The sequence below is a fragment of the Macaca mulatta genome, chromosome 15 (assembly GCF_049350105.2).
Source record: "Macaca mulatta isolate MMU2019108-1 chromosome 15, T2T-MMU8v2.0, whole genome shotgun sequence".
NCBI classification, from domain to species: Eukaryota; Metazoa; Chordata; class Mammalia; order Primates; family Cercopithecidae; genus Macaca; species Macaca mulatta.
The window spans coordinates 15,028,181-15,055,106 of record NC_133420.1 but is presented as its reverse complement, the minus strand read 5'-3'; the positions used below and the strand labels follow the sequence as shown (position 1 = coordinate 15,055,106).

At 47.0% G+C, this 26,926-nt stretch overlaps 2 protein-coding genes across 3 annotated transcripts in view; both read left to right on the top strand.

Annotated features, from left to right (window-relative positions):
• The window catches only part of CFAP77 (cilia and flagella associated protein 77), a 170,266-nt gene that overhangs the window by 11,586 nt on the left and 131,754 nt on the right, over positions 1-26,926 (top strand). The window lies entirely within an intron of this gene.
• The window catches only part of SPACA9 (sperm acrosome associated 9), a 468,643-nt gene continuing 457,845 nt past the window's right edge, over positions 16,129-26,926 (top strand). Inside the window, exon 1 of the mRNA XM_077967393.1 lies at positions 16,129-16,138. The gene's annotated coding sequence lies outside the window, so the exon portion shown is untranslated. The remainder of the gene's footprint in view (positions 16,139-26,926) is intronic.

Below are 26,926 nucleotides of genomic sequence, written 5' to 3'. Positions count from 1 at the left end.
CATTCATTCACTCACAGATTTAATTAACACTTTTTGAGCACATAATGTGTACCAGGCACAGTGCCAGGCACCAAGGAGACAGGGGTAAACCCACCTGGATATAGGCTTTGTCCTTGAAGAGCTTACAATCTAGCAGGCAGAAGCAGACATAAGATGAAAATCAACAGCAAAGTGGTACAGACATGGCCAGAGCCATCCGGACGGGATCCATGCCCAGCACTGAGGGTAGCTCCATCTTCACCTGGACGAAAGGAGATGAGGAAAGCTCTCATAGGCTGATGGTTTGGCTTGTGTCTTTTTTTTTTTTTTTCTTTTGAGACAGAGTCTTGCTCTGTCATCCAGGCTGGAGTGCAGTGCCGTGTTATCGGCTCACTGCAACCTCCACCTTCTGGGTTCAAGTGATTCTCCTGCCTCAGCCTCCCGAGTAGCTGGAATTACAGGCGCCCGCCACCACACCCAGCTAATTTTTGAATTTTTAGTAGAGATGGGGTTTGTTTCACCATGTTGGCCAGACTGGCCTCAAACTCCTGACCTTAGGTGATCCGCCCGTCTTGGCCTCCTAAAGTGATGGGATGACAGGCTTGAGCCACCATGCCCGGCCTTGGGCTGAGTCTTGACACAAAGATTAGCAAGTATGTGGGGGGAACTGAAGAGGTGGGGGCAGAGGGAGATCCAGATTTTGCCAGGCTTAAAGTTTATGCAATGTTGGGATCACTCTTTAAGAAACAGAATACAGAACTACAAATAATTTTGAAAATTAAGTCCAAGGCCTTGGAATGGGCCCTGTGCTGGAGAGTGACCCTGAAGCTAAACTTCACTAGTTTCATGGTAAATCAACTTTGGGAGAGAAAAAGCTTCCCAGGAGAAGAGAGAGCGTGTTCAGTGGGGCTGGAATTTGGGGGGATGCACGCTAGACCATTAGACTTGAGAATCCTCGATTCTTCTCCTGGCTGCATGACATTCAGTCATTCATTCATTTCTTCACTAAGCATTGCACAGTTCCCCTGGGCCAGGCACACCGGGTCCTGGCACCACAGCGAGGAGTTCACAGTCTACTGCACACTCTCATTGGCTCTGAAACCTTGAATGAATCACTAGATGTCTCTAAGCCTTGATTCTGTACACCTGAATGGCTTCTCGCCCGTCCTTCACTTGCTCATTTGACCATTTGCAAACTGTTTATTGAGGAGCTGTTATGTGTGCTGGGCCTTATGGACACCTCAGTGGATAAGACCAGCCTTAGTACCTGTCAGCAGGTGGCTTCTTCTTTTTCTTTCGAGATGGAGTTTCACTCTTGTTGCCCAGGCTGGATTGCAATGGTGCAATCTCAGCTCATTGCAACCTCCGCCACCCAGGTTCAAGTGATTCTCCCGCCTCAGCCTCCCCGGTAGCTGGGATTCCAGGCTCGCACCACCAAGCCCAGCTAATTTTTGTATTTTTGTAGAGAGGGGCTTTCACTATGTTGGCCAGGCTGGTCTTGAACTCCCAACCTCAGGTGATCCACCTGCCTCGGCCTCCCAAAGTGCTGGGATTACAGCCATGAGCCACTGTGCCCAGCCCAGCAGGTGGCTTTCAAGACCCTGCAGAAGACAGACAGTAAGCCAAGGACCCCTCACTCAGGGATACACATTGCGGAGGAGTGCAGGGTGCTCAGAGGCTAGCGAAGCCCCAGCTGGAGGATAACACGGATGCTACATTTTAGCCCAGCCTTTCGAGCTGAGGGGTCCTGGTCAGTGAAGAGGTACTGGAAGTAGAGTGTGTATGTGTCTGTGTTCGGATGATCAGTGGGACGAGACTGTTCCAGGCAAAATAAGAGATTTTATGAGAAGACCCAAAGCAAGGAGGAGCCTGGAGCTTTGGAGAAAGAGGGCCAGGGGGCTGCAGTGAAGCAGCAGGGAAAGGCAGCACTGAGGTGAGGCTGGGCAGGAAGTCAGAGGTCAGGGACACCTGCAGGAGTCAAAGCAGGGGCAATACACAAAGGGCTGAGAGACAGGTCCAGAAACCAACAAGAGGCTGTAGCAACCACACCTCCTTCCCTCCACTGAAGGTGACAACAGGCTGACAAAGGGACACACTCTCAGCTGCAGCGTGCTGCGGTGTGACAGCTGGGATGGACATGTTAGTTGCATTCTGGTCCCTAACCAGGCCAGGCACGGATGGCAGGATGTGTGCCTCCAGGCTGGTTTAGGGTTGGTGACTACGATTCGTTTACTTTTTGTAAGTTACACAAGCCCAAGTCTGCCGCACTCTGTATTTTCACCAAGTCGTTTGAGGGAACCTGCTGGAGCAATTCCGGGGGGTCCCTTAGGGCTGAGTGTTGGGCTTCGCGGCTGCCTCCAAAACCTTTACAAACCGTCACTGAAGATTTTGCTGTCTCTGTAGGCACCCCAGTGGGCATAAATTCAGAGGTTTAAGCAAGTCTTTTTAAAACTCCCCTTCTAAAAGGACAGCACCTGTTGGGTGAACCTGAAAGCTCTGTCTTTTCTTAGGCAGCCGCTTGCTTCTTGGGGAGATCTTCCCAGGATCACCTCTCAGGATGCTCACGGGCCTGACTTCTCCCGGAGTGGGAGGATGAGGAGGAGGCTGAGCCTGGGTCTGGGTTTCCAGGAGGCTTCTAGCTGCAGACCATTTGATCAGCTGATACGCCAGTGTGCCCACTGACAGCAGCTGCCCTCTGTGCAATGTGCTTATCGTATGCCGGGCACCGTGCCTCTCCCTTACATCTTTGCAACAATCCTGAGACGGGATGACTATCATTCCCATTTTACAGATGGGGAAGCCGAGGCTTATAGAGGTTACAGAAATTGCCCGTAGTCACCCAGCTCATGCCTGGACGAACCAGGCTTCCAACCAAGTCTTTCATCCTGAAGTCTGAGGTTGTAACCGCCGTGCAGATCCAAAGAACTTAGTGACATCAGTGGCCATCACTTGTTGAGTACCTGACCAAGCCAGATCTTTTACATATATTATCTCAACTCTGCAAGCTCCATGTCTTGAGCCCAGAAGGGCTCAGAAACATGCTCAAGGCCACATGAAGGGTAAATGGCAGGACTGGGGCTTGCAGTGTGGCCTGAGTGAGTCCACAGCCTGTCATGCCTCCTACATGTTACGCCACACTGCCCATTACCCTGGGAGACCCCTTTGTCCTGATGGGAGAGAAGAATCCAGTTAATCCATGTGCTTATCACCTGCGTCTATATCTATCTGAAGGGTCAAACTCATCTGGGGATGTGTTTTCTATTCTCCAAGGACCTTCCAGTCTAGTTGGGCAGAAAAGTCGCATCACACATGGGCACCTACGGCCAGAAGTTGACTGCACAAGGCTGAAACCAATGCAGCCAAGACATCCATGGCTGTTAAAAAAAGGAGTTAGGAGGCCAGGTGCAGTGGCTCACGCCTGTAATCCGAGCACTTTGGGAGGCCGAGGCGGGCAGATCATGAGGTCAGGAGATGGAGACCATCCTGGTTAACATGGTGAAACCCCATCTCTACTAAAAATACAAAAATTAGCCGGCATAGTGGCAGGTGCCTGTAGTCCCAGCTACTCAGGAGGCTGAGGCAGGAGAATCGCTTGAACCAGGGAGGCAGAAGTTGGAGTGAGCCGAGATCGTGCCACTGCACTCCAGCCTGGGCTACAGAACGAGACTCCATCTCAAAAAAAAAAAAAAAAAAAAAAAAAAAAAAAAGAGTTAGGAAGGGGGGCAGCCCTGACCTGGCCTGGTCCAGAAAGACCTGTGGAATTGCTGGAGGGCTGAGAAGAGGAGGGACAAGTGTAGACAATGACCAGACAAGGTGAGAAATTGGCTGCCATGAGCTTGAGTGCATTTTCAGGGGAAGTCTGGAGGGAGCACGCTACCAAAAAGGCAGCAGAGGAAAGTTCCTGGGAAAGGGACGCTGGGATCAGGTGAGGACCACTCAAGGAGCCTGCATTTTGGGTGTCATCACTTGAAAGTTTAAAGAAGAGACTCGGGATAAAGACGCATAGATACCGGGTTTCCCACGGATGTCAGATTTCAGGTTATTCCAAACGCGCGCATCTGCTGGCCAGGGAGCCAGGATGGCTGGGGGCAAAACCTCCATCAAGGCTGAGCAGAGTGGCCTCCCCCTTTTCAAAGGAAAGGCGTCCCCTCCTCCTCTCCCAGCCACGACTCCCTTCTTCTCCCCACGTCCCTAATCAGAGAGAGCAAATTGTTATCAGATTAGCGCCAGCAATGAAAAGCACAGTCCCGCTCACCCTCGCAGTTAGTTAGCATTTAGATAGACTGGGACTGAGGCCCACACAATAGGCATCAAAGCCCGGCTCAGGGCGGCGGGAGGGATTAATTTCTTTAACCAACAGGCCTGATCTGGCCTAACTCATTACCCTGCCTTGTCAGTGTGGATGTTAGATTCGATTGAAGATTATACCATTTAGGCCTTTCCCTTGTTTTCTGCCGAAACCGGGGCTATTGAATTGCACATTCTTGCATCTCCGCCGTCAATACTCAGCGGCCTGAGGTTCTAATTCTGCTTCATTTAAACTTCATCAACTTTTCCAATCATGTGGAAGGATCCGAAATAGGCTCTGTGAGCAGAAAGGCCCGATTCCCTTTGTCAGATAATTTATTCTGTTTTCTCCTCCCCCACTCCTTTGCTCTCTTTCTCTCTCCAGCCTCGCTCCCCAATCCCCTCTCTCAATGCTCCCCCCTCCTTATCCCCATGCTGAAAATGAGATTACAGTATTTAAATGACTATGGTAATCAATCTAGGGACCCCGAGCTGAGATTGAGGTTAATTTTTCTTAGCAGAACAAAGAAGTGTGATGCCTTTGGGGATGTGAAGGTGCAATCTGGGTTTCTTGCTTGTGTTTCTTTCCCCCCCGAAATTGCAGTTTTAGGAGTCTTTTCTTGTTACTAACTAGGCGCCGAGTGTGATTTTTAAAGGCGGCAGCTCCTAAGAGAGCAGAAATGTAATTTTGAGCTGATAAACAGCTAACGGCCTTCAATCAACAATTTTAATAGGAAAAAAAGAGTCACTTACATGATATGGGTACAGATCTAATGAAAGGGTGATCATTTACCTTATTTATTTTTAAACACACGCGGAATAATTTCCCACTGTGTTAGAACTAGTAATTACAGCCACACAGTGCGCCTGTAAACTTTTGAATGAAGAGCCTTGTCAGTCAGACGGCCCTCTCCCTGCCAGCTTTTGCTGCTATAAAAGTTGAGATTTTGTCATGTTTTGGCTAATTGGAAACCGGGTCATTATACCATTGAAAATCTACATGAAAGTGACTTGTTCAATTGTTACCTGAAGCATTCACAAGCCGGCCAGTCATTCTGCTGGGACCCCCGCCCTCCTCCCCCAGCTTCTAAAACAGAGAGAATCAAAATATGTATATTTCTTTGTCTCCCTTTGCTATCTTGTCAGAGCTGTTTTACATGCTGCCACCCAATGTTATCTTTTATTTGTGTCAGGAGAAAGGATTTGACAAGTTCCGTATACAATGTTCATTTGGCAAGGCAAATTTTTCATACCAATTTTGAGTTAGGAAATGAAACTATCTTTCAACGGAATGAGCAACATCATTTTTGGACAGACTTATTATGAGAGAGAGGATTGCAGAACTTTATTTCCTTGCAGGATCCCGAAAAGTCTAATACATTTTTTTAAAAGTAGGATCCCGTTTCCATGTGCAACCCAAGTTGGGGGAAATGAGAGACAACGGTAATGTCTTCAAACAGGGAGGCCTAATGTCACATTCCCCCCCCTTCCCTGTTCCCTGCCAGTTATTAAAAGGCTGGAATAAATTGTTCCTCTTCTATATTATAATGACTTTGCTTCAGACCCTTTAAACTGTGGGTGAGTTTCTGACAGTCATCCACATTTGCAAAGCAAAATATTTATTAACCATCATCGTCTGAAGCAGCAGTGGAACCTGAGGCAACCTTGTTTGTGCAGAGTGAAATTCCCCCGCCCCCGTGCCCACTTTCCATCCCTGTTTGCCTAAAAAAGAAGACTCGCTCACCCTCTGTGCTACCAGATTCATTTGGGGCAGTGGTTTATGGTGACATTTTTCTTTCTTAAAGCAAATATTGACTCACCATGGGGAAATTAAAACTCCATTAGGCATCGCTACATTGTTGAGCAGCCTGCATTACAGCAGTCAAGCTACTATTAATTGGTTTCTTCTTCAGGAATAATTCAGGGAGGGCAGAGGGAATGGAGAAAGAGAAGATGGATCTCAACCGTAATTCCTTAAAATGACACCATCTAATACAGCAAAGGTGATCATTATGCGGTTGTTAATCTAAATATAAAGAAGACACTGCCTGATAATAGGATGAATTTATCAATATAAGAAGCCTGCAGCCGAGTTATTTCTGGGCTGGAGAGAATACATTTTAAGACACAGGTGGGCCAGCCTTGGCCAGATTTGGGCCAGAACCGGCTTCGCCAGAACACAAGAAGCCCCGATTCTTCTCTCTTTTATCTGGGTGAAAAAGTTTTTGTTTCCTGCAATAAGGTAATAAGGTGTTCCTGCAGCCCATTCACGGCTTCCTTCTCAGCACCAACGCTCTGCTTTTTCACCCTGGCCATTCCCTCCTTGGCCATCCAGCAATTCCCGCCATGCCCAGCCCATCCTGTGTCCCACCCACTCCCCCAGACTTCTTCTGTCCTTCTCGGGTCTAGCGGCTTTGCCCTCTGTATTAGGGCTGCCTAACGAATGATCACACATCAAGTGGCTTAAAAACAGGTGTTCTGGGGCCAGGCGTGGTGGCTCACGCCTGTAATCCCAGCACTTTGGGAGGCCGAGGCGGGTCACGAGGTCAGGAGATTGAGACCATCCTGGCTAACACAGTGAAACCCTGTCTCCACTAAAAATAAAAAAATAAAAAAAACTAGCCGGGCGAGGTGGCGGGCACCTGTAGTCCCAGCTGCTCAGGAGGCTGAGGCAGGAGAATGGCGTGAACCCGGGAGGCGGAGCTTCATGTGAGCCAAGATCGCGCCACTGCACTCCAGCCTGGGCAACAGAGCGAGACTCTGTCTGAAACAAACAAACAAACAAAAAACCATAAAAAAACCAGATATCTTGTCTGGGTGCGTTGTAATCCCAGCTACTTAGGAGGCTGAGGCACGATAATCTCTTGAACCCGGGAGGTGGAGGCTGCAGTGAGCCGAGATCGCGCAACTGCACTCCTGCCTGGGCAACAGAGTAAGACTATCTCAAAACTAACTAACTAACTAAATAAATAAAAACAAAACAGATATTTATTCTCTCAGAGTTCTGGAGGCCAAAGTCCAAAACCAAGGCATCAGCAGGGCTGGTTCCTCCTGAGAGCGGTGAGGGAAGGATCTGGTCCAGGCCTCTCTCCCGGCTTGTAGATGGCCCTCATTATGTTCCCATGACATTCTGCCTGTAAAGGTGTCTATGTCCAAATTTCCCCTTTCTATAGGGACAACTGTCCCCTGCAGTATCACCTTATAATTAACAAATTATCTTGCCAATGATCTTATTACCAAACAAAGTCACATTCTCAGGTACTAGGAGTTAGGACTTCAGCATATGAATTTTGAAGAGACAGAGTTCAACTTCTAACATTCTCCATTGACCCCATGACCCAAGTTTGTTGAGCGTTAGATTCTTTTTTTTTTTCCTGAGACAGGGTCTTGCTTTGTCACGCAGGCTGGAGTGCAGTGGTACAATCATAGCTCACGGTAGCCTTGACCTCCCGGCTCAAGTGACCCACCTCAGCCTCTTGCATAGCTGGGACCACAGGGACATATGCCATCATGCCTAGCTAATTTTTTAGTTTTTTTTTTTTTTTTTTTTGGTAGAACATGGGTCTTGCAGTGTTACCCAGTCTGGTCTCAAACTCCTGGGCTCAAGCAATCCTCCCGCATTGGCTTCTCAAAGCACTGGGATTATAGGTGTGAGCCACTGCACCTGGCCAGAGCATTAGATTCTTAATAACTGCAAGGAGCTGGGCATGGTGGCTCATGCCTGTAATCCCAGCACTTTGGGAGGCCGAGGCAGGCGATCACTTGAGGTCAGGAGTTCCAAACCAACCTGGCCAACATGGTGAAACCTCGTCTCTACTAAAAATAGAAAAACTTAGCTGGGCATGGTGGTGGACGCCTGTAATCACAGCTACTTGGGAGGCTCAGACAGGAGAATCCCTTGAACCTGGGAGGCAGAGGTTGCAATGAGCCAAGACTGCACCATTGAACTCTAGCCTGGGCAACAGAGCAAGACTCCGTCTCAAAAAAAAAAAAAAAAAAAAAACTGCAAGGAAAAAACACACCTAGATTACCCTGGCAACGAGGTCCCTTCCAAACAGCTGGGGAGGTGCAGAGGTAGGGGCCATTCTCTTATCATCCATAGTCTGGGTTTTGAGACTAGGGCACATACCCAGGTCCCAAGGCCTTCAGGGCACAGTGAGAGCTTTGAAGACTGCCCTGCTCTGTGTACATTGGCATCACCAGGCTGCGACGGTGGTGGTCAGGGTCCCACCAGGTCATCTCTGACCACTGGCTTCTGTCATGTCTCATTCACATGTGACTGCTTTGGGCTTGGGTCCTGATCTGTGGTCCCTGAGTTTTGGTAAGAGTTACAAGGTAATCACTAGAGTGTCACCCTGAATGTTGAACTGGGGGCCTCTGTCTAGTTTTCTTTCTTTCATGATAATGGTTTTTCTCAAATGTTTGTCTATTCTCGGTTGGGTATTGTATTTTTATTTGCCATTTCCTAAATATTTTCCTGTGAATGTTTTTTTCTCTCACTGCTAGAGATTGCAGGGAAGAGGCAGGCTAGACTGGAAAGTAAGATAAACTAGTGGTTTTTCTTCTGAGTATGGGAATAAAGAGCCACATGAGGGTATCTTTAATCTCTCCTTTCTGGCCAGGCGCGGTGGCTCACACCTGTAATCCCAGCACTTTGGGAGGCCAAGGTGGGCAGATCACGAGGTCAGGAATTCGAGACCAGCCTGGCCAACATGGTGAAACCCTGTGTCTTCTAAAAATACAAAAATTAGCCAGGGGTGGTGGCGGTGCCTGTAGTCCCAACTACCCTGGAGGCTGAGGCAGGAGAATCACTTGAACCCAGGAGGCAGAGGTTGCAGTGAGCCGAGATTGCGCCACTGCACTCTAGCCCAGGTGACAGAGCGAGACTTCATCTCAAAAAAAAAAAAAAAAAAAAAAAAAGAATCTCTGCTTTTCATGATCATTGCTTTAGTCTGAATGCAAATGCCACCGTTGCTTTCTGCTTGGTGACAGGCTCAGTTAACCTTGGAAGGGGAGAGGCTCAGTTAACCCAACTGCTCCCAAAGCAGCTCCCCAGAGAGTCCACAACTGCTGCCCAGAGCCCTCTTTTCTCTGGTGCATGGGGTCTGCACTTGGTATTAGGGGTCTGCACTTGACATTCTCCTAGGCCCTCCCTGGCTCCATGGCTGTCATCTCCTATACTTATTTCTGGTGGTGGTTTCCTCTGGTTTTGCTTTTCTGTTTGTCTGATTCTGTCTAATTTCTATCATTCATAAATTTTTAAAAATTTCTGGCTCGGTGATGGAGCTCACTTTCTCATTTTTCACACTATTTTGGATATTATTTTCTTTTGGAAAATACTTTCTCTGTCCTGTCGTGGCATTTGTGGGATGGGGAGAGAGAAAGAGGATGAACGGGCTTAGTCCTCTGTTTTGATCCGATCTCCGTATTTCTCCTTCCTAAGATTTTTGCAAGCATTAGATCTCATAATAAACTGGTAAGGCACATTCCAAATCATAGCCTTAAGATAGTTATGTTTATCCCCTACAAAAAGATTTTTAGAAACTACCTTAGCATCTACTTATAATGCAGCCAAGAATGTTTCCATTTTTCCCAATGACCAGAGCTACCCTGTGAACTAGAAACCCACTTCTTTGTTGTGATCTGAAGCAAAGCCCTCCTGTCCTAGGCATTCCTACCAGATTGCCAAGGTACCAGAAAATCTCAGCAGAATCCCCTCTCTTATCTGACACATCTGGGACCTCAGTCAATATGTCAGAAGGAAGAAGCAGCACTTCAAGCTATTTTTTACCCAGTAACAGAAAACTTGTTCCTCTTCTGGTCATGGCCAAGTAACCTCCTACCGTATCAGCCTTCCCAGAGATAACATTTATATACTCCAGATAAAATGTAAAAAGAAGAAGAAGAAGAAGAAGAAGAAGAAGAAGAAGCAGCAGCTAGGAAGTGAACAAATGCAGGCAGATACAGCAGGCAGATGAGGGAGTCAACGCATGGAGGAAGACAACAGCAGGAGACGACTTTCCTATTTTAAAAACGACTTTTATCCAAAGGCCAGGCTATAGTCAATGCTGCACAGTGTGTCTACAGTTTGAATAGAAACCTGTGATTCTATTCAACCTGTGGTTGAAGAACCAGAAGACAGAATCGGGGCAACCACTGTCACTGGAAGGTGAGGGAAGAATCCAGGAAAGGAGAGAGCCAGAGAAGGGAAGTCCAAATTCAGGGTCTCTGGATAATCCCTGAACCCATATAAATGGGGCAGACACTACAAAGCCCAAATAAGGCTAAAATAACAGAACTTAGATGTGAATTTCCATCCACTGCAGCAGAGGCGAAGTTTGCCTCTTGCAAATCAAGTTAGCTTCTTGCAAACAAGACAAACAACAAAAAATGTTTAAAAAGAACATAAATAATCCAGAGTCTCTACAATGGGTCAGTCACAATGTCTAAGGCATACCTCAGAAGTATATTTGACACACAAAGAAATAGGAAAACGTGACTCATTCTCAAGTGAAAACATATAGAATTAAGATAATTATCCAGATTTAGAATCAACAATCCTGAATTTAAAGTGGATGCTATGACTGCACTTAAGATGTAAAGAAAAATATGTTCTCAGTGAATGAAAAGATAGGACAAAAAGTAACCAACAGGAATCTAGAAGTGAAAATACAATGTCTGAAGTAAAAATTCACTTAATGAACCCAACAGCAGAATCTAGACAGCAGATGATTCAGTGATCCTGAAGATATACCAATAAAAGTTATCCAATTGAGGAACAGAGAAAAAACATTGAAAAACATGGGCAGATCCTCAGGGACCTGTGAGATGATATCAAAAGGTCTAACGTGTACTTGAAGAAATAGTAGCCCAAATTTCCCCCAATTTACTCAAAGACATATTAGGTTGGTGCAAAAGTAATTGCAGTTTTTGCCATTACTTTTGCACCAACCTAATACATCTCAGTGAATCCCAAAAAGATTTCTTGAACTCCTGGCCTCATGCAATTCTCCTATCTTATCCTGCCGAGTAGTTGGGATTCCAGGTGTGAGCCACCACCACTGGCTATTCAAACAAGATTCCTAAAAAGTAACAAAACCACACCTGTGCACATCATAGGCACATTGTGAAGAACCAAAAATAAAGAGAAAATCTTGAAATCAGACAGGGAAAAATAACACATTGCATGTCAGGGAACAACAGTTCAAATCATCACAGATGTCTCGCTGGAAACACGGAACCCAGGAACAGAGACCTTGGCCCGGAGTCCTCTCTTAGAATTTCTAGTTCTATAAAAGGACATCAGGAAGCAGGACACAATATAAATAAGCCTGGATTTGGGGGAGGGCAAAAGGGTGTTATGTGGAAGAAATGTGTGGTTTCAGGGACAAAGTGGAGTGGAATCCCTAGCAAGACGTGAACAGAGTCTGAGGGCTTTACATGGGAGGAGTTGGGTGGCTAGGAACCCATATTTGAGAATGCAGCTTCACAGTCTTATTGGGAGCCAGATCCATCCATAGAATGTAGCAAGGACTTTGAACTTGGACAGGTGTGTAGTTTACCCCTCCTTCCGCTGCTTGCTAGCTGCATAACCTCAGATAGGAAGAGGGTCCCTTAGTCCTTGGTTCCTTTTTGTTGTTGTTGTTGAGATGGAGCTCGCTCTGTCGCCCAGGCTGGAGTGCAGTGGCGCGATCTTGGCTCACTGCATCCTCTGCTTCCAGGGTTCAAGCAATTCTCTTTGCCTCAGCCAACTGAGTAGCTGGGACTGCAGGCACATGCCACTACGCCCAGCTAATTTTCGTTTTATTTATTTATTTATTTATTTATTGAGATGGAGTCTCGCTCTGTTGCCCAGACTGGAGTGCAGTGGCGCGATCTCAGCTCACTGCAACCTCCACCTCCCAGGTTCAAGCAATTCTCCTGCCTCAGCCTCCCGAGTAGCTGGGATTACAGGTGCCCATCACCATGCCTGGCTAATTTTTTGTGTTTTTAGTAGAGACGGGGTTTCACCATTTTAGCCAGGATGGTCTCATTCTCCTGACCTCGTGATCCGCCCTCCTCGGCCTCTCAAAGTGCTGGGATTATAGGCGTGAGCCACCCTGCCCAGCCAATTTTTGTATTTTTAGTAGAGAAGGGGTTTTGCTATGTTGGCCAGGCTGGTCTCAAACCCCTGACTTCAAGTGATCTGCCCCATCTCGGCCTCCCAAAGTGCTGGGATTACAGGTGTGAGCCACCATGCCCAACCCCTTGGTTCACTTTCTATAAATGAGGGCTGATAATGGCATCTACTTCATGGGGCTGTTGCAAAGATGAAATGAGACAGATGTGTATAAACAGCTAAGTGCAGAGCTTGCTCAACGGTAAGGGCCTGAGAAATGGCACTTGCTCTGAAGGCTGCTGTGATTCTGTTTGCCAGCCGTCCTGTCCTCGTGTGTGAGCTCTTCTAGCCTTTGACGGCCCTTCATCCCTCACCACTCTCTGTGAGGTGTGATTGCACCAGACAGTACTCACCTTCTCACCTCTATGACAAAAGACAGCCCAGATGGCATAAACTAGCCATCTGCCTGTGGGCAGGCTGCCCCCACCCCAACCTGAGATGCCACTTCACTGCCCTCCCCACACTTCCCCTGTCCTCACGTGGCTATTCATTCATCTTTTTTTTTTTTTTTTTTGAGTCGGAGTCTGACTCTGTCGCCAGGCTAGAGTGCAGTGGCACAATTTTAGCTCACTGCAACGTCTGCCTCCCAGGTTCAAGCAATTCTCCTGCCTCAGCCTCCCAAGGAGCTGGGATTACAGGCGCGTGCCACCACGCCCAGCTAATTTTTGTATTTTTAGTAGAGACGCGGTTTCACCATGTCAGCCAGACTGGTCTTGAACTCCTGACCTCAGGTGATCCACCCGCCTCGGCCTCCCAAAATGCTGCGATTACAGGTGTGAGCCACCACTCCCGGCCTATTCATTCATCTTTTAAAACCCGGTTTTGGCCAGGCGCTCATGCCTGTAATCACAGTACTTTGGGATCACTTGAGTCCAGGAGTTAGACACCAGCCTGGGCAACATAGGGAGATCCCATGTATTTAAAAAAAAAAAGTTACCTGGGCATGGTGGCATGTGCCTGTAGTCCCAGCTACTTGGGAGGCTCAGGTGGGAGGATCGCTTGAGCCAAGGAGGCTGAGACTGCAGTGAGCCATGATTATACCACTGCACTCCAGCCTGGGTGACGGAGCGAGACCCTGTCTTGAAAAAATAAAAATAAAATAAAGTACAATAAATAAGGCCCAGCTCTGGATCCTCTCCTCTGGAAGTCTTTCCGGACCCCATCCCCGCTCTGAGATGTTTTACGTGTCCCCGCTCTTTGCTGCCATTGTATCCTGTGTGTATTTCTGTCATTGTTCTTACCATGTATATGAAAATGTCTGTCCTTGTTGGTTCCTTGTGGCCAGGAACCAGGTTTCTATCCCCAGTGCCTGCAGTACTTGGCATAAAGTAGGTGTTCAATAAATGTTTGTCAAATGAGCAAATAAACAGTTTAATGAGGACCTGGGAGACTGTCTCCTAGTGAATAGTAGCCTTGGCATTTCTACAAACATCTAGATCTATTTTCAATCCAAAAGTTAAGACACTTTCATTTTAAGATTCAAAGACAGGCTTTTCTCCACGAAGGAAGGCACAGCTATGCGCACAGGTGGGTAGAAGCTATGAATTTGCAATTTGGTTTCACCGAGAAGCAAAATATCTGTGCGTACAACTTTGTGTAATTGAAACACGATTCGTACCACAACAACCTGTGTGTTATCAAGCCTCCAAGCACCCACGAGCAGTGCAAATGGATACAGGAACCTGTAGGGGGGCGGAGGGATTGCTTCTGGTCTGGCTTTTGATTTGAGCATTTAACAAGTAAATCCAAATGGGCACTTTGAAACCATGGTCCCTTCCAGCATGGCCATTCTGTGGATACGCGCTCTGCCTGGGCCGCCCAGAGCACAAAAGCGAAAAAGAAGGAACACATGGCCGGTCCCAAGCCAGAAAGGGCCTTTCTGTGACAGGATATTGAGCTGTTTGATAAAGCCCAATATTACGCTTGAATTATGCTTGAATGCTTAGAGAAAGAACATTGTTCAAAGACGCTTAACACAGACTCAAGTGGATCGCTTTCTTCCGCCGCCTTGGAGGTGGTGTTGTGGGCTGTAATGATTTGGTATTGTATTTATAAGCTGACAGCGTAATCCTAGGAACAGCGGGAGGGGATGCAACCCAGGCAGGACTTTTCCACCCTGCTAATTAAAACAATCCTTCCTCTCCCCATGAAAGCTAATGAGACAGAAAGCGAGTGGGCTAATGAAAATGTCACCACGAGATTGCCCACTTATTTTATTTATTTACTGAATGTTGTAACTTCCATTTTGGGGTTCTAAGAGAGAGAGATTTTAAAAAATCTGCTGGAAAGCCCTTTCTCATTCATCACTGCTCTGCCCAGGATGAGCTATCACCCCGCGTATCTTTAGTGATCTGAAATTTTATCTCCGGTTGTCAATAATAACGATATGCTAGGAAAAGACTGTGTTCACTTCAAACTGAATAGAAGTGAAGGAATCTGAACACTTTTCAGAGTATTTCCCCGTGAATCCAAGAAGCCAGTTGGTTTATTAAAGGCTTGGGCCCTGGGGTGGCCGGTCGAGTAGAAGAAACTTCAATACCGAGTGGTGTTTGGTGGACGGGAGCAGTGTGTCCAAACACACTTAATGTCTACACCAACAGCATTTGGCACTGCCAAGATGGCAAGAACTCAATTAACATGGTATCTAATGGCGTCCAGCATGACCTCACCCTTCAATACCATGAGGGCACCCCAGGGCCCTCCTTCATTTCAAACCCTTGCATTTTTCTAGAATGCTTGGTGATGTCAGCTCATGACTTTATTGGCACCCACTGTACACTGGACCAGGGAAAGAAACACAGGTTTAACCTTTATGCAGATTCTGATAAGTGGGATTTTTATGCTGGTGAGACTGGATTTTTGGTCACCAGAGTGCATTTGCTCAGTGAGTGAACTGAGACCAGCAGCAGGTGCGCATTCCCCAGGAGAACCCAGGGAATGAAGAGAGGATGATGGTCTGCTTATGGACTTGGCAGGTTTATTCATTTCCATGGCTGCCATCACAAATCACAACTTGATTACTTGAAATAATAGGAAATGTATTATCTCACAGCTTCAGAGATCAGAAGTCTGAAATCACAGGTGTTACCGGGGCCAAGCTCCCTCCAAAGGCTCCAAGGGAGGGTCTTTCCTGGCCTCTTCCAGCTTCTAGTGGCTCCAGGTGTTCTTGGCTTGTGGCCGCATCACTCTGATCTCTGCCTCTGTGGTCACATGGCCTCTCTCCTGTGTCTGTCTCCTATTCTCTCTTATGAGGGCACTTTTCATTGGATTTATGATCCACGTGGATCATCCAGGATGATCTCATCTCAAGATTCTTAATTGCATTTGCAATGATCCTTTCTCCAAATAAGGTCACATTCACAAGTTCTGGGGACATATCTTTTGGAACCCACTATAGTAGGGTTTGCAAAAAAGTTGAGTTGGTCACTTGATCCAAGTCGATTACACAAGCATTTTTCACTCTTGCTTCAGCAAAGAATTTTTCTCCCTAGTTTTTCATGGCATGAAGATATTTGCAGAGTAATCTTTATGAAAAGAATACTCAGGAAAAAATACAACATTTCGAAGGCATTTAAGTGATATCTAACGGCCTTACCACCATTCCACATTTGAAGTTGGAGACTTTAATGCTATGGCAATTCAAAGTGATAATTATGAACACTTCAAGTGAGATTCCTGATGGGGAAAATGCCCGTGATAGGTTGATGAGTGGGGCAGTGAGGAGGAGGTGGAACACAAAATTATATGTCTAGTGTGGTTGCAGTTTTGCAAAAATTATCCTTGTCTATGAACAGGGCCAGAAAGTGAACTCTGAAAAATGAAAAGTGGTAAGTTATAGATAGGAGCTGGATTTTCCCCCCACCCCTACTTCACAATTTCTGTTATGAGGATCATTTTTAAAGTTACAGTAGAGTTTGCCTCTATGGGGAGAGGAGGACTCCTGGGACACAGAAACAGGAGGGAGACCCGCTCTTCATTTCACACCCTGTGTATCATCTGACTTCTGTGTCATGTGCATGTAATACCTATTCAGGTAACTCGATGCACAGAGAAAGATGACAATTCCTGTCATCATGAGGCCTTCCCTGATCGCCTTGTCCCCGAATGCTGGGCCTGCTTTCTGAAGACTCCTTTAGCTGTTGATACACTGTGAGTGTGTTTATAACATTATTCTGCAATTGTTTGCTCTTTTCTTCTTGTGCAAGGACTGAGAGCATGGGCTAAGCCTTGAAGCAGAAAGACACTAAGGTGTACTCCAAGAACAGAAAGACGGTCAGTATTACAGTTTCAAACTTGAGGCAGGACATGGCAAGAGGTGAGGCTGAAGGAAAGAGTCGTGGATGTCACAGTAGGAGTCTGGACTTTGTCCGAGGGCAGTGGGAAAACATCAAGAGGGGTGGGACCACTTTTGCATTTTCGAGAGATCACCCTGGGTGTGGAAAATGGGTATATAGTAATTTTGCCATATAGGTGTAATAGTTATAAGTAAACCTCAAGAGTACAGGCAAAAGTAAGACATTGGCCAGGCACAGTGGCTCACTCCTGTAATCCTAGCACTTTGGGAGGACGAGGCGGGTAGATCACCTGAGGTCATGAGTTCAAGAGCAACCTGGCCAACATAGTGAAACCTTATGTCTACTAAAAATACAAAAATTAGCGGGGTGTGGTGGGCACACACCTGTAATCCCAACTACTCAGGAAGCTGAGGCAGGAGCATCGCTTGAACCCAGGAGGCAGAGATTGTAATGAGCCGAGATTGCACCACTGTACTCCAGCCTGGGAGACAGAGCGAGCCTCCATTTCAAAAAAAAAAAAAGTTAGGCATTGGAAAATAATTAGAAAGTGATGCCTTTAGAGTATTTATTGCATTATCTTAATATAACTTAAAGTTTGTATAATTTAATTTTTAATAATGTCCCTATTTAACAATTGGCTTGCAAGATTCCTGAATACTTAATGATTGGCTCTGGTGAGCTGATACTGACTTTGTATACCATTGGTTTCTATTGAGTCTCAAATGCATGTATTTTAGGAGAATGTAATATACTACCACACATAAAAATTTCCAAGATAAGAGGATTCTGAGTTCTCCTTTATTTGGGGGGACAGATATGGTCAATATATATATATTTTTTGAGACAGGGTCTCAAGTCATCCAGGCTGGAATGTGATGTCACATCATGGCTCACTGCAGCCCCAACCTCCTGGGCTCAATCAACCCTCCCACCTCAGCCTCCCCAGTAGCTGGGACTACAGGCACATGCCAACATGCCTGGCTAATTTTGTATTTTTTATAGAGATGAGGTTTCACCATGTTGCCCAGGCTGGTCTCAAACTCCTGAGCTCAAGCGATCCACCCATCTCAGCCTCCCAAAGTGCTAGGGTTATAGGCGTGAGCCACCGCACCTGACCAGCCAATATTCTTTGTTTATTTTTTTTTTTCTGAGATGGAGTCTCACTCTGTTGCCCAGGCTGGAGTGCAGTGGTGGGATCTCGGCTCACTGCAACCTCTGCCTCCTGGGTTCAAGCGATTCTCCCACCTCAGCCTCCTGAGTAGCTGGGATTACAGGTGCACGCCACCACGCCCAGCTAATTTTTGTATTTTGAGTAGAGATGGGGGTCTCACCATGTTGGCCAAGCTGATTTCGAACTCCTGACCTCAGGTGATCCGCCTGCCTCGGCCTCCCAAAGCGTTGGGATTACAGGTGTGAGCCACTATGCCCAGCAGTCAATATTCTTTTTTTTTTTTTTTTGAGACGGAGTCTCGCTCTGTCGCCAGGGCTGGAGTGCAGTGGCCGGATCTCAGCTCACTGCAAGCTCCGCCTCCCGGGTTTACGCCATTCTCCTGCCTCAGCCTCCCAGTTAGCTGGGACTACAGGCGCCCGCCACCTCGCCGGCTAGTTTTTTTTTTTTGTATTTTTTAGTAGAGACAGGGTTTCACCATGTTCGCCAGGATGGTCTCGATCTCCTGACCTCGTGATCCGCCCGTGTCGGCCTCCCAAAGTGCTGGGATTACAAGCCTGAGCCACCGTGCCCGGCCAATATTCTTAAATAAAGGAAGCAGTTGAACATGATATTTCACTCTGCACTGCATCCAGTCCCGAGTCCTAAAGAACAAGACCTGGCTTACGTGGGTAGAAGCTGCTAAGCCAGAGAGGAATTTCCTGGTAGGGGCATTCAGGACCAGGGTTTCCTCTTTCACCTGCTGAAATCACTGGCTTTGGCCTCCTTCCTCTGTGAGGCTCTGTGATTAAGCCAACCCAGGCAGCGGAAGCATCTTTCTGGTCACTCCCCGCTCTGAGCTCTGAGCCGAGAGATCTAGCTCTTTGTGGTCTGATTTAGTCTTCCTGACTCATCTTCAGATAAATCAGCTACTGTTACAGTTTCAGCTCTTACTCTGGGTAAGATGCTCTAATCTACCTGTCCAGAGCAAACATCTGTCTTATTCCTCGATCCTATGGTGTGGTGATGTAGATCACCACTCAGGGAAGAATGGAGAATATCACCCTTATCATAGATCATCATCATCAACATCAGCATCACGGCATCATCATCATTATCGACATCATAACATCATCCTCAGTGGCGGCAGCAGCAGCAGCAATAACAATAACAACAGCTCTGGAAGGCCGAGGCGAGGGGATCACTTGAGCTCAGGAGTTTGAGACAGGCCTGGGCAACATCGTGAAGCCCCCTCTCTACAAAAAAAGTCAAAAAATTAGCTGGGCATGGTTGCACATGCCTGTAGTCGTAGCTACTTGAGAGGTCGAGGAGAGAGGATTGCTTGAACCCAGGAGGTCGTGGTTACAGTGAGCCATGATCACGCCACTGCACTCCAGCCTGGATAACACAGTGAGACCCTGTCTCAAAATGTTAGTTATAATAGTAATAATAATAATAAACAACTCACATTGACTGAACAGTTTCTATGGACCAGGAACTGGTTTTACAATGCATTCTCTCATCAAATCCTCTTAACAACCTGACCAGAGTAGATACTATTGGTATTCCCATTTTACAGATCAGAAAACCAAGGCTCAGAGAAATACGGAAACTTGCCTGAAGTCATACCGCGAGTGAGTGGTGAAGCCAAGATCTGAACCTCCACTAGGCTGACTCCACAACCCGTCCTCTTGTTAGTAACTCTGCTACAATGCCATTGACTAGCTATTGACAATTATGATTAACATCTAGATCACGTTTGAGGGTTTACAAAGTACCCTTGAATCTATCATCTCATCTACCACCCTGGGAGGGCCACCATTATTTCTGTCATCATTTGAGAGTCCAGGGAGCCGAGGCTCAGGGAGGTGTAGGGCTTTTAAGAACCCATCAATGGTAGACAGTAGAGTGGTTCTGAACCTGGGTCGGACCCTGCAAACTGTGCAGGCTGCCCTATTTTACATAAACACTTTCTGGGGTCTGGACCATTCTTCTTCAGCAAACACTTCCCATATACAGGACTTTCTGATGCAACCTGTGTGTGTTCCCAAAATAGCTGTTGAGTGACAGTCTAGCCTCCTTGATTTGAAGCTTGCAAAGACCACTGTTTTCACTATCACTCTTCTCTGCTTGCCTCTTACTTCCTTTTCCTCCTTACTCCCTTTTCCTCCTCTCTGCATCCTAAACACACAATACCAGGGTCGGTGGGACCCGCAGCCTTTGTTTTCAAAGTAAAGTGTTGAGAATCTCACCCCACAAATCTGTCATTTGCATACTGTTTCTTTGGGAGTAGGGGGGAAAGGAGGCTGTGGGCCAGATATTTTCATGCAATTCTACTCATTATTTACGCAGACAAGGAGATATTTCAGTAAAACTGCACTCAACTCTGAGTGACAAGGTATCTTTCTGCAGTGCAAGGTTCAGGGAAATTGTAGTGAAGTTGACAGCTTTTTAATGTACAGTTGCTATTCCACTGAAATACGGCATGTTTTTATTTTGAAAGTACAAGATGACCTATTTATTAGCTGTGATTCAAGCTGAGTTTACATGCTGGGAAACACAAAGGGAGAAGAATAGCATATTTCTTTTGAGGGCCACAGACGCCCTCCCCGCTCCCCCTCAACCACACATAAGAAAACATTGAAACCGAGTTTTCCGAATTGGAGTGGACGTATTTTCCTTGAAATGACAGCCTACCTTGGAATCACGGGAAAAAGTTGCCAATTACCTTAATCATCCTCCTCAGGGTAACAACAAGGAAGTGCTTAGGCTGCCTCGGTGCGAGCAGGCAGAGTGAGCAGTGAGTTCTGGGAGGCAAACAGCCCCGGGTTCAAATACCGGGAACCCGATCTTCTTCAATGGCAAGGCTCGGGTCTGGCACGCCTGAACTCCTCCTCCTCCAAGGGTGGCTGGAGTGCCTGCAGCGTCCACAGCCCTGGGCGCTTGCTGGAGACGCAGCATCTCAGCCCCCACCCCAGACCTTCCTAATCATCAGAACCTATATTTCAACAAGGTCCCAGGTAATCTGTGTGCATATTCCAGTTTGGGAAGTGCTGGGCCAACCCAGAGTATCTTCTACCCTTTGTGTAGCTTAGGGAGGTTCAGTTGTGCACTGTTCAGTTTTTCTTTTTTGTTTGTTTGTTTTTTGAGACGGAGTCTCGCTCTGTCGCCCAGGCTGGAGTGCAGTGGCGCGATCTCGGCTCACTGCAAGCTCCGCCTCCCGGGTTTACGCCATTCTCCTGCCTCAGCCTCCTGAGTAGCTGGGACTACAGGCGCCCGCCGCCGCGCCCGGCTAATTTTTTGTATTTTTAGTAGAGACGGGGTTTCACCGTGGTCTCGATCTCCTGACCTTGTGATCCGCCCGCCTCGGCCTCCCAAAGTGCTGGGATTACAGGCGTGAGCCACCGCGCCCGGCCCAGTTTTTCACTTATTTGGCACCTCCTACTGTGTGCCAGGAGCTGATCTAGGTACTAGGAATACAGGCATTAAGACAGACATAGCCCCTGCCCTCCCTTGGGCGTTTCCAAGACAAGCAGCGATATGGAACAAGGAATTGAAGTGGGGATGGATTGTAAGACCATTCTCACCGGGATAGAATGGCATTCGCATCTTGATGGGATTGTAACTGGCAAAATTTATTCAACAAGAAAAAACAGGCTGGGCGCAGTGGCTCACAACTGTAATCCCAGCACTTTGGGAGGCCGAGGCAGGCAAATCACTTGAGCACAGAAGTTCAAGACCAGCCTGAGCGACATGGCGAAAACCTGTCTTTACCCAAAATACAAAAAGATTAGCCAGGTGTGGTGGTGTGCACCTGTGGTCCCTGCTACTCAGGAGGCTGAGGTGGGAGGATCGCTTGAGCCTGGGAGGCAGAGGGTGCAGTGAGCTGAGATTGAGCCACTGCACTCTAGCCTGAGCAACACAGTGAGACCCCATCTAAAAAAAAAAACTCTGTGTTGTAATTTATGCTGCATCATTTTACATAATCTTATAAACCTTTTCTTAGAGGTTATTTTGTACTCGGAGATAATCATGCCCATCTTTTTTTTTTCACTGAGGCAAAATTCACATAATAGTCACTCATTTTTTTGTATGTACTTATTTTTTGTAGAGATAGGGTCTTGCTATATTGCCCAGGTGGGTCTTGAACTCCTGGGATCAAGTGATCCTCCCACTTCCGCCTCCCAAATTGCTGGGATTACAGGCGTGAGCCACTGCACCCAGCCAAACCATTTTAGAGTGTACAATTCACTGGCAGTTCATGCATTCACAATGTTGTACAACTAGCACCTCTGTTTTGAAAGGTTTTTCATCACCTCAGAAGAACACCCCAAGACTTTTCAATAATCACTTTCCATTCCCCTCTTCCAACCCCTGCTAACCACTAACCTGCCTTTTGTCTCTATGGATTTGCCTATTTTGGATATTGTATGTAAAAGGAATCATAACATGTGACTTTTTGTGTTAGGGTTTTTAACATGTTTTCAAGGTTCATCCATGTTGTAGCAAGCATCAGTACTTCATTCCTTTTAAGGGCTAAATAATATTCCATTGTATAGACATGCTGCAATTTATTTATCCATTCATTCATTGATGGGCATTCATGCTCATTAAAATAAAAAAGTGTTTTTGTTTTGTTTTGTTTTGTTTTTGAGACGGAGTTTTGTTCTTGCTGCCCAGGCTGCAGTGCAATGGCGTGATCTCAGCTCACTGCAATCTCTGCCTCCCGGGTTCAAGCGATTCTCCTGCCTCAGCCTGCCAAATAGCTGGGACTACAGGCATGTACTACCACGCCTGGCTAATTTTGTATTTTTAGTAGAGATGGGGTTTCTCCATGTTGATCAGGCTGGTCTCGAACTCCCGACCTCAGGTGATCCGCCTGCCTCAGCTACCCAAAGTGCTGGGATTACAGGGGTGAGCCACTGCATGCGGCCAAAAAAGTATTTTAATTTAAAATAGGCCTGTGTTTATCTTAGGTAAAATGGACCATCTTGGTAAATGGCCATTTGTGAAGCAACAATGCTCAGTTTGGATTATGTCAGTTGTTGTCACTTACATATGTAGTAGCAGTTTTTTGAGATATTAACCCAAGATGTAGGAAGCGTTCTTCCTGAGAAGGACAATACTATGGTCTGTAAGGCTCAGATTGGAGCATGACGTTGAAAATAGGATTCTAGATTACACGCATGGGGCTTCTGGCCACACTTGAATAGTAGACACTGGACTTGAAAATCACTTGTTTGGGTCTGCAAAGCATGAATTTTGCACCCACCACACTGCCCAGAATCAGTGGCAGTTCTGGGCCGTTTTCCCATTTTATTCAATCAGTTGTTGAGTTCACACACCAGCCATTCCTTGAGTGTCAATTCTGTGCTGGGTCCTGGATAGATGACAATGGCCCTCCGGGGCCCACAGACCAGGCTTCCGGACGTGCCCAAGATAAGAGCTGAACAGCCACCAGGGTGAAGGCTCCACCTGGTCCTTCATTGAATTCTGAGAACACCCTTTCCTCTTCCCCTTCCTGTTTCCTGCAGAGGTGGCTTTGCAGCTCCCAGGGAAATCAGCTTGCACATGGAAGCCCTGGGCATTAGCAGAAGCAACGGAAGAAGGTAATTGTGAGGATAAGACGCTCAGATGGGGTTTTCCAGCCAAGCAAACCTAGAGCCACCTGCAGCATTGCCAGGGAGACAAATGCCACATCTGGAAAGATATCTGCATAATCCACAGCTTGTCATTTGGGCAGGAAGTATTCTCTCTCCTTTGAGAATCTGCCTTATTATGGGCTGGATCCATGCCAGGAAAGAGGAACGAGAAGGGAATGAAGCAGGAGCACATACACTCAGCACTTTCATACCGTGGTTTGTCCTCTTGGCTCGTGGCCCGCCTCCAGGGCCCCACAGGTTCAGGAGGTGCCCGTAGTTAGATTCAAGAGAGACGGCCACGGCAAGGCAGGATGGCTGACCTGAGTCCTCCCGGCCGGCCGGCTGGGTCTTGGCTGTGGTCACTCGAAATCGTGCAGTGTTTGGATCCATAGCGAGGTGTGTTGCAAATCATCTGTCGCTACTGGTAAAATACTGACTTTTGCAGGTTATTTATCTTTTTTCTTTAAATTTAAAAAAAAAATTGTAGTAAAATATGCGTGACCTAAAATTTGCCGTCTTACCCATTTTTAAGTGTAAAGTTATGCGGCATTAAATGCTGAACCACATTAGATACTGCGTTATTGTGCCACCGTCACCACCATCCAGCTCTGGAACTCTTTTCATCCTGCAAAACTGAAACTCTGTCTCCATTAAACAACTCCTAATTCCCCCTCTCCCAGCCCCTAGCAACCACTGTCCTATTTTCTTTCTTTCTTTTTTTTTTTTTTTTGAGACAGAGTCTCGCTCTGGGGCCCAGGCTGGAGTGCAGTGGCCGAATCTCAGCTCACTGCAAGCTCCACCTCCCGGGTTTACGCCATTCTCCTGTCTCAGCCTCCTGAGTAGCTGGAACTACAGGCGCCCGCCACCGCGCCCGGCTATTTTTTTGTATTTTTTTAGTAGAGACGGGGTTTCACCATGTTAGCCAGGATGGTCTCGATCTTCTGACCTCGTGATCCGCCCGTCTCGGCCTCCCAAAGTGCTGGGATTACAGGCTTGAGCCACCGCGCCCGGCCTTCTTTCTTTTTTTAGACAGAGTCTCACTCTGTTGCCCAGGCTGGAGTGCAGTGGTGCAATCTTGGCTCACCGCAACCTCCGCTTTCTGGGTTCAAGCAGTTCTCCTGCCTCAGCCTCCTGAGTAGCTGGGATTACAGACATGCACCACCACGCCTGACTAATTTTTGTATTTTTAGTAGACACAAGGTTTTGCCATGTTGGCCAGGCTGGTCTCAAACTCCCGACCTCAAGTGATCTGCCCGCGTCAGCCTCCCAAAGTGCTGGGATTACAGGTGTGAGCCACCGTGCTTGGCCTCACTGTTCTGTTTTCTGTCTCTATGAATTTGACGACTCTAAGTACATCATAAAAACAGAAGCCTACCGTGTTTGTGTTTTTGTGTCTGGCCTATTTCACTTAGCCTCATCTTCATCTGTGTTGTAGCTTATGTCAGAACTTTATTCCTTTTCAGGCATAAATACTATTCCACTGTATGGATAGATCACATTCTGTGTATTCATTCCTCTGTCGAGGGACACTGGGGTTGCTTCTACCTTTAGGCTACTGTGAATAATGCTGCTATGAAGATGGGGGCACAAGCTATGGCTTTTGAAAAACAAAATAAATATGCTGGGCACGGTGGCTCACACCTGTAATCCCAGCAATTTGGGAGGCTGAGGCGGGCAGATCGCTTGAGGTCAGGAGTTCAAGACCAGCCTAGTCAACATGGTGAAGACCTTTCGCTACTAAAAATGCAAAAATGAGCCGGGCGTCATGGTGGGCGCCTGTAATCCCAGCTATTCAGGAGGCTGAGGCAGGAGAATCACTTGAACCTGGGAAATGGAGGTTGCAGTGAGCCAAGATTGCACCACTGCATTCCAGCCTGGGCAACAGAGCAAGACTCGATCTCAAAAAGAAAAAAAAAGAAAAAGAAAAACAACAGAAATAAGAGAATTTCTCTGCTCTTGTGTTTTCTAGTGTTCTTTTAGGGGAGGGGGCTTCCAACTGGGTGGTGCATTAGGTGCCGCCCTCCACTTGCCTCATCTCAGCCTATAGTGAGAGGCGTTTGCTGTTGGCCCTTATGTAGCTGTTCCAATTATGAGTGCTCATTCTAATGTAATTGTCCCACAAATGACGCTGGTGGGGACTTTCCTCAGGATCTAGGCTTGCTCACAGGCATGGTGAGCACATGAGAACTCAATCCACGAGATATTTTTCACTATGGAAAAAAAAAGTTCAGAAGAGCTTCCTTAAAATCTAGGAAATTCAAGAGTCTGCTCGGTCGTGCCGGGGAGCAGGGCTGAACCCTGATCCTGGACCTCGAGGCTGTGGCCCTCAGACCTGGGTCTCTGAGTCGTCTGGGCATGTGCGGTCCTGGTTTCTGTTTTCACCGAGAACACCAGCTGGAATGAAGCCCTGACAGATCGCGTCTTGTGCTTCACTCTTCACCTAACTCCCGTGGGTGCCTGCCAAAGATATGGCTCTCAAGGCCAGGTGCGGTGTAATCCCAGCACTTTGGGAGGCCGAAGTGGGTGGATCACAAGGTCAGTAGTTCGAGATCAGCCTGGCCAACATGGTGAAACCCTGTCTCTACTAAAAATACAAAAAGTAGCCGGGCGTGGTGGCAAGTGCCCGCAGTCCCAGCTACTCAGGAGGTAGTCCCAGCTACTCGGGAGGCTGAGGCAGGAGAATGGCATGAACCCGGGAGGCGGAGCTTGCAGTGAGCCGAGATGGTGCCACTGCACTCCAGCCTGGGCGACAGAGCGAGACTCCGTCTCAAAAAAAAAAAAAAAAAGAAATGGTGAGAACATTTAAGATTTACTCTTTCAGCAAATTGCGAGTGTACAACGCAGTATTCATAGCTCTGGCCACCGTGCCGCATGTTAGATCTCCAGAACTTATCCATCCTGCATACCTGAAACTTTGTCCCCTTTGACCGTCTCCCCATTTTCCCCTGGAAATCACTTGTCTACTCCTAATTCTATGAATTCAACTTTTAAAGATTCTATATATAAATGAGAGCCTTCAATGTTTATCTTTCTGTTCCTGGTCTATTTCACTTAGCATGATGTGTCCTGGATTCATCCATATTGTTGCAAATGACAGGACTTCCTTCTTTTTATGGCTGAATAGTATTCCATTGTGTGTGTTTGTGTGTGTGTGTATGTGTGTGTATATATATATATATATATATTTTTTTTTTTTTTGAGACAGGGTCTCGCTCTGTCACCCAGGCTGAAGTGCAGTGGCACAGTCTCGGCTCACTGCAGCCTTGAACTCCTGGGCTCAAGCGATCCTTTTGCCTCAGCCTCCTGAGTGCAATGGTGTGATCTCAGCTCCAGAATAATCGGGAGATAGGCACCAATGACCTGGCGATGAGGTTACGGGAAAAGTCCAACAACTGGGCTGTGAACAAGGACAAGAGGC